Source organism: Fundulus heteroclitus, chromosome 8, assembly GCF_011125445.2.
Source record: "Fundulus heteroclitus isolate FHET01 chromosome 8, MU-UCD_Fhet_4.1, whole genome shotgun sequence".
NCBI classification, from domain to species: domain Eukaryota; kingdom Metazoa; phylum Chordata; class Actinopteri; order Cyprinodontiformes; family Fundulidae; genus Fundulus; species Fundulus heteroclitus.
Genome location: NC_046368.1, coordinates 19,563,478 through 19,569,477, shown reverse-complemented (window position 1 = coordinate 19,569,477; position 6,000 = coordinate 19,563,478). Strand labels below are relative to the sequence as shown.

Genomic DNA, 6,000 nt, shown 5'->3' with positions numbered 1-6,000 from the left:
GAAGTATGAGAGGGTCTCAGTCCAAAGAGCCCTGAAAAGAGACAGTAAGTGGAGGCAGTAGATAACACGCTGTCCTTGAATCATGGCTAACTTTTAGCCTTGGAGATCTTGCAATAACTCTAGTTAGGAGCCTCATGTTTTCTAAGGGTTCACATATTAGAATAAAAGCCACAATCTTAAATTATCCACTGAAAATCATCCAGTATTTAAAAAAAAGTCCTGCAAAAACCGTCAGAAACTACAAGAAATATTCAGATTGCATGACAATCTCTCTTGTTGATTGTTTTCTTTATGTCAACTGGCCGAAGCCTGCCTTTTTTTATTGCTTTGCTAATTTGCATGTATTGCTCTTGCAGGTTCTACTGGGACTTGATAATGCTCATCATCGATGATGGGGAATCTAATCATCATTTCCTGTGGGAATAACCTTCTTCTCAGAGCAGACCACCACCACCTGGCTGGTCTTCAACGTGGCTTCGGACACCATCTTCTTGTGGACCTGGTCATGAACTTCAGAACAGGGATCGTCAACGAGGAGAGCTCCGAGATCATCCTCGACCCCAAGGTCATCAAGATGAATTACCTGAAGAGCTGGTTTGTGGTGGACTTCCTCTCCTCCATCCCGGTGGATTATATCTTTTTAATAGTGGAGAAAGGCTTTGACTCGGAGGTATATAAACTGCACGTGCCCTGCGAATCGTTTCGCTTCACCAAGATCCTCAGCCTGCTGCGTCTGTTGAGATTGTCACCGGCTCATCAGATACATACATCAGTTGGGAGGAGGTGTGTATATGGTTGTCCTTTGCATATAGACTAGGAAGAAAAAAAAACTGTTTGGGGAGTATTCTGTGTATATTTGGGGTTGTGAGCTGGATCGTATACTGCCTGTATAGCTTTAACAATCTGATGCCACCTATAAAGCTTTTCTATGCAGGCAATTGACTAAATACGATTCAAAGGCACCATCACTCACTGCTGACAAGCACTTCCATATAAAGACTGAAAGATAGTTCTTCCCTAGGCCAAAGTGTTTCATTTAGTAGATGGATTTAAAATATTGTGACAAAATCACTTGTAGTTAGGGATGGACCTGTTCCAGGTATCAAGGTACGCCAAGGTTTCACAAAGTCTTTTGTGAGAATGTCATTCCTGCCAATGCCTACTTTAAATACGGTCTCACGGTCTTCTTAGTTAGACACCAGAAGTCTCACGATGCTATAACGCCACAGGATTGCTTGTCTAAGCAAAGTCTCTCTTGCAAAGAGCTATCTGGTCACCGTGTCAGCCTGATTTTGCTCATGATATGAAGGCGTCTGCTTTAAGATTCAAGAAGTCCTGTTGCATCTACATTGGGGACTCCTATTTGTTGGAAGTAAGACATGAAGGAGTGTTAGAGCTGCACTGTTTCGTGACTGAGTTGTTCAATTAAAAACTTCTTGTAAGGATGCCAGACAACACTTAATTACAAAGACATTGAAGAAAATGCCACACCTAAATAGTTTTGGCAGCATTTTGGGTAACCCCCCCCCACCCCCCCCCCCCCAAAAAAAAAAAAAAAGAGAAAACAACAACTAACAAACAAACAGAGTCAGAAGCAATAGACAGATGATTTGGAAGTATTGTGGTAAAAGTTGGATGATGCAACTTTTACCACAATACTAACAATAGAAACCGAGTTGAAGCCTCCCATTAGCTGTTTTAAAAGAATCTGGACTACATTAGGCTGCCCCTACCATGTTACCGGTGTGTTCTTTGTCCTGCTAGTTTTCCACCAAACACAGCATTTTGCAACTAGGCAGAATAATCCAGCTTCGATTTCATCTGGTGAGAGCCCCCATCTGCACAGCCTTGCTGGGTTTCCTGCATGGCTTTTGCAAAAGTACAAACAGGATTTCTTATGCCTTTTGTTTTACCAATGGGTCATTTCCACTTTTCCATATAGGCCAGAGTTGTGAAGTGCATGATCAATAGTTGTCCTGCCAACAGATGGTCCCATCTGAGCGTTGAATCACTTATTACTGCTCTTCTTGCCCATCCTGTCCATTTAGGTGAATAGCCATATCTTGGTACAGCTGCATTCATGCTGAGATTAGATTACACACAAGCAGACTTTATTTACAATTTCATCAGTGAGACTGATGAAGTCAGTTTGATTACATTAGATTTATTTTATTTAGGGGGTACTTTATTTAGGGCCTACTTTTCAGTTTTGTAAAAAAAAAAGATAAGAAAATTAATCTCATGGATACTTTTACAAAGCACTGTATGTTCTTCTATTCTGTTCTCTTTTTCGGACAGTAAAAGCGTTGTGTGGACGAGACAGTATGGAGCGCAAATATTTGGTGCAGCAAGGTTAATGAAAATCTGCAGTGAGCATGCAGCCTGGCAGTGCAGCATATAGGAACACGTCATAATGCTTGAACAGAGGAGCTGAACTCACAGCGCCGCTTTTCTCTCTGTTCTTCTCATTCACGCCGGTGTCTCCCATCCTCCCTCCTTTACTTCGTTTCTCGCATCTATGTGCTTTGTCTTTTCTGTTTATGGCACCTTGTCCCTTTTAGATGTCAGAGCGTTTATTTAAGATTTGTGGTATAGAATTATGATACAGTCTTTTTCGGAGCCGCATTCCAGGCAGCCACCACATCCACGGGAGATGTGTGTTGGAAAACGTCCAACCTGTTCTAACATGTCAGGTGTCTGCATCAGGATTAGAGCACTAATGGAGGGACAAATCCAGCCTCCGCCATCGTAATGGGCTTCAAACAGCGTGCCGTCATTAGATCAGCTCAGCCATAGACTTAGTTATTCAGGCAGTCAGTTTCCACAATAAGTCATCCTCCGTCCGCTGTGTTCATCCATCATTCCTTCTTCTGTCGTGGTGTGTGGGCCGCCTCCTTCTTCACTTTGTCACATCGCTCTGCTCCATCTGTGGAGGAACGATGGGTGCTGTTTAATCACCCCCATAGGCCGGACAGTCAGAACTGGCCTCATTCAGATTTGTTGTTTTGTTAAAAGCTCCTTTAAATTTGTCCAACGTCACATCGCTCCTATGATGTAGAGACAAAAAAACAACAACATTTTATTATGTTAGCCATATTCATGGGTTTTGTTTTATTTTATTTTTACCCACAGAGAAGGAGTTTATTTTTACTTAAGATGATAGATGCCGGACATGTGGGTTAAAAATAGGTCTGCAGTCAGCTGCAGGTGTGCTAAAGTAACTACCTGTCCTGTTTTAGTAAATCTGCACCTCTGTTCTGTTAAATTTGCGTGCGCCAAAACCGGAACGCGTACGGTTTTAAATAAAACAGCTGACTGGATACACTTGCTCGACTATCACCCATTGGAAAAAAAAAAAAGGATATTAGATTAGCTGGGAAGCTTGTTGACAGTAGCAATTCATGAATCCACCACAGCTGACAGGGTAGTTAAATCACCAACGCACTCTCAGAGCCTACCTGTATCTACGCTGCTGGTTGCCGCTGTTTATGCGCGGCTCTCTCTGTGTTTGATCAGCCATTCATCCGTGTATTTACTCTCACATAATTATCGCAATGTGCAGAGCTTTGGGAAATTATAGCGTGCGGCGTAAAGGTCACGCCGAGCAGTAAATATGGCGTACGCTCAAACGGGACAATTCAAACAGGCGCCAACCGCTCGGAAGCCGCTGAACTGTTTACACGCCTGGAAGAAGCTCCTTTTCTGATCTTCCTGTGAGGACGTAAACACGAGAGGTTTGATTCCAACCCCATGTCTTTACTGCATGATTAGTGGAGACTTTTTTACTAATTAAAACCAAACCAGACATTTCAGTATATTTTCTGATTTAAGCTGAACTCGGTTTATTTTCTCATTCACAATGTCGTGCTTTATATAATGAGTCGGCCATTTTGTTTCATTGTTGATGTCCCTTAATCCAGGGGTGTCCAAACTTTTTGTCACGTGAGCCGAAATCATGAAGACAAAAGTACTCGTGGGCCTACAAATTATAATATTTTTTTAAATTTAAATCACAAGGGATATTGTTTTCATGTGTTCTCCTGTTGAACAATAAACAAAGACTGCAATATTTTCAGGAAAGAAATAAAGGAATCTGATATGTTGTAGAAAATGGTTGAGTCATATTAAAAGGAGGGCATCCAGTTTGCACATGCTTTTGGGTTCAATTAAAAATAACAAGCAAAAATGAAGCACATTCTCAACAAAAAGAGCAGGATTTGGGTCTTTCTTTCTTTGAAAAAGCTTGCTATTTATAGCAGAGATTAACAAGTTTATTAAAGCAGATATTGATGCATCAAAGTCTGCTTTGAGTCAAAGTTGCTGGACGTATGTGTTTTTTTGCTATGAAATTAAGGAGAATGCAAAAAGTATTGTGTTAAATAAACGATGAATAGTTTGTGTTGCACTGAACATTTTAACAAAATGTTATTTGTTGGTTATTATTTCAGCTACATTTAAAGGAAAAAGTCTCAGTCTGTCCACAACATGCGCTTGGGGGCATATTTGTATCATTGCTGAATTGCAGTTGCAGCACAAAATCACCCCAGTGAAAACCCTTTGGACTCCCCTGCCTTAAACCTTTTGCATGTTGTCAAGCAACAGGCACCCTCCTCAGACTATTTTATTAGGATTTTTCTTTTTTACCCCCTCAGTCCATAAAGAAGTCAAACTGGTGTTGGTGATGTTCCAACTGATTCCAGTTTATAATAGCCGTGGACCTGGGTGGGTGCCAGCGTAATGCCAATTAAAGGAACTATGTGTGATCCTGCACCAGTTTGGACCATAAGCGAGGAGAATGGTTTAGGTTGAACTGTAAGCCCCGCCCCCGATTGTTTTTTCCTAACGAGAGACCCTCGACAAGACTAAAAACGCTGCTCCAGCTCGTGCACAATCCTCTGGAGGAGCCAAGGCTTATTCAAGGGACTTTTCTTTGTTTTCTTTGACATGGATACGTCTTGAGGAAGCTATATGTTCTTATGTGAATGGTCAACTTACTTTCATGCCATGCTGTTCTGTCTACATTCTTGTCGTGCGTGAACTGGAGAAGCCGCTGCTTAGCAATTGCTCCGCACCTAGTTGTGCCATTGGCAGAGAAAAGTCGTCGTGGGTTGTCCCCGATTCGCTTCTTATTCCTATTAAAAAAGCCTGGACCCGCTCGATCGCACAACCAGTTAGTCAGTTGTTATCAAATTACACCCTTTAACTCCTAATACATTGTGTAAAATCATTTTCTTAAATCGAACATCAATGGCACATCCTTAAACCCCAACCTTAACTTTATAGTAAAGTTTGTGGACAAGATTTTGGGTGCATTTGAAAAGTAATAGGTTTAGTTCTAGCTTCCTTTTCTGGCATGTGTTGATGTGTCCCTGGGCAAGGCATCAAACCCCAAAGTGGCCAGCTGATCTGTGTTTTGGTCTGTATATGTGTCCGTCTTTGCGTGTTTGCCATTTAGCGTCAGGTCCACGTCAGGAAACCAACCAGTTAAAACAAACTCTACCATCTCTGCTAAGTAGAGTGGTCAAAAATATTGTCAGAATCAACAGCTGGCATGGCTATAGAAAGCATGTTTTTGAGCTGCTTAATTGTTAAAGGGCATTTATATACAAATTAGTGGGTATAAAAGTACATATTTGAGCATGTATTCATAATTTGGACCACATGTGGACTGTAGAAAATCCAACATGTGTGCTCTCTTCTTGATCCTGAAAATAAACAAGGCAGTTTATTCTAGGGTCATTTCATGCAGAAAAGAAGAAAGAAAACACGTTTAATTATTTCTTAAAGGGCAATAAATAAATAAAAATAAAAAAATAAAAAATAAAACTAATATGACGTTTCTGCCCATGATGAGTGGATGTCAGCTTCTGGCTGTAACTGCAGGCTAACTTACTTGATGTAGCAATGCTATGACACACATTTTAAAGCATTTGTTTTGCAAACATTTAAAACACATATTTGAAGAGCTCCAACTACTGAAACCGACAAACAGTCAGCGAT

The 6,000-nt window shown here is 41.0% G+C and overlaps 1 protein-coding gene across 2 annotated transcripts in view; it reads left to right on the top strand.

Moving 5' to 3' along the window:
- LOC105930685 (potassium/sodium hyperpolarization-activated cyclic nucleotide-gated channel 1) overlaps nucleotides 1–6,000 on the top strand; it is a 126,823-nt gene that overhangs the window by 34,747 nt on the left and 86,076 nt on the right. The gene's annotated exons all lie outside the window — the stretch shown is intronic.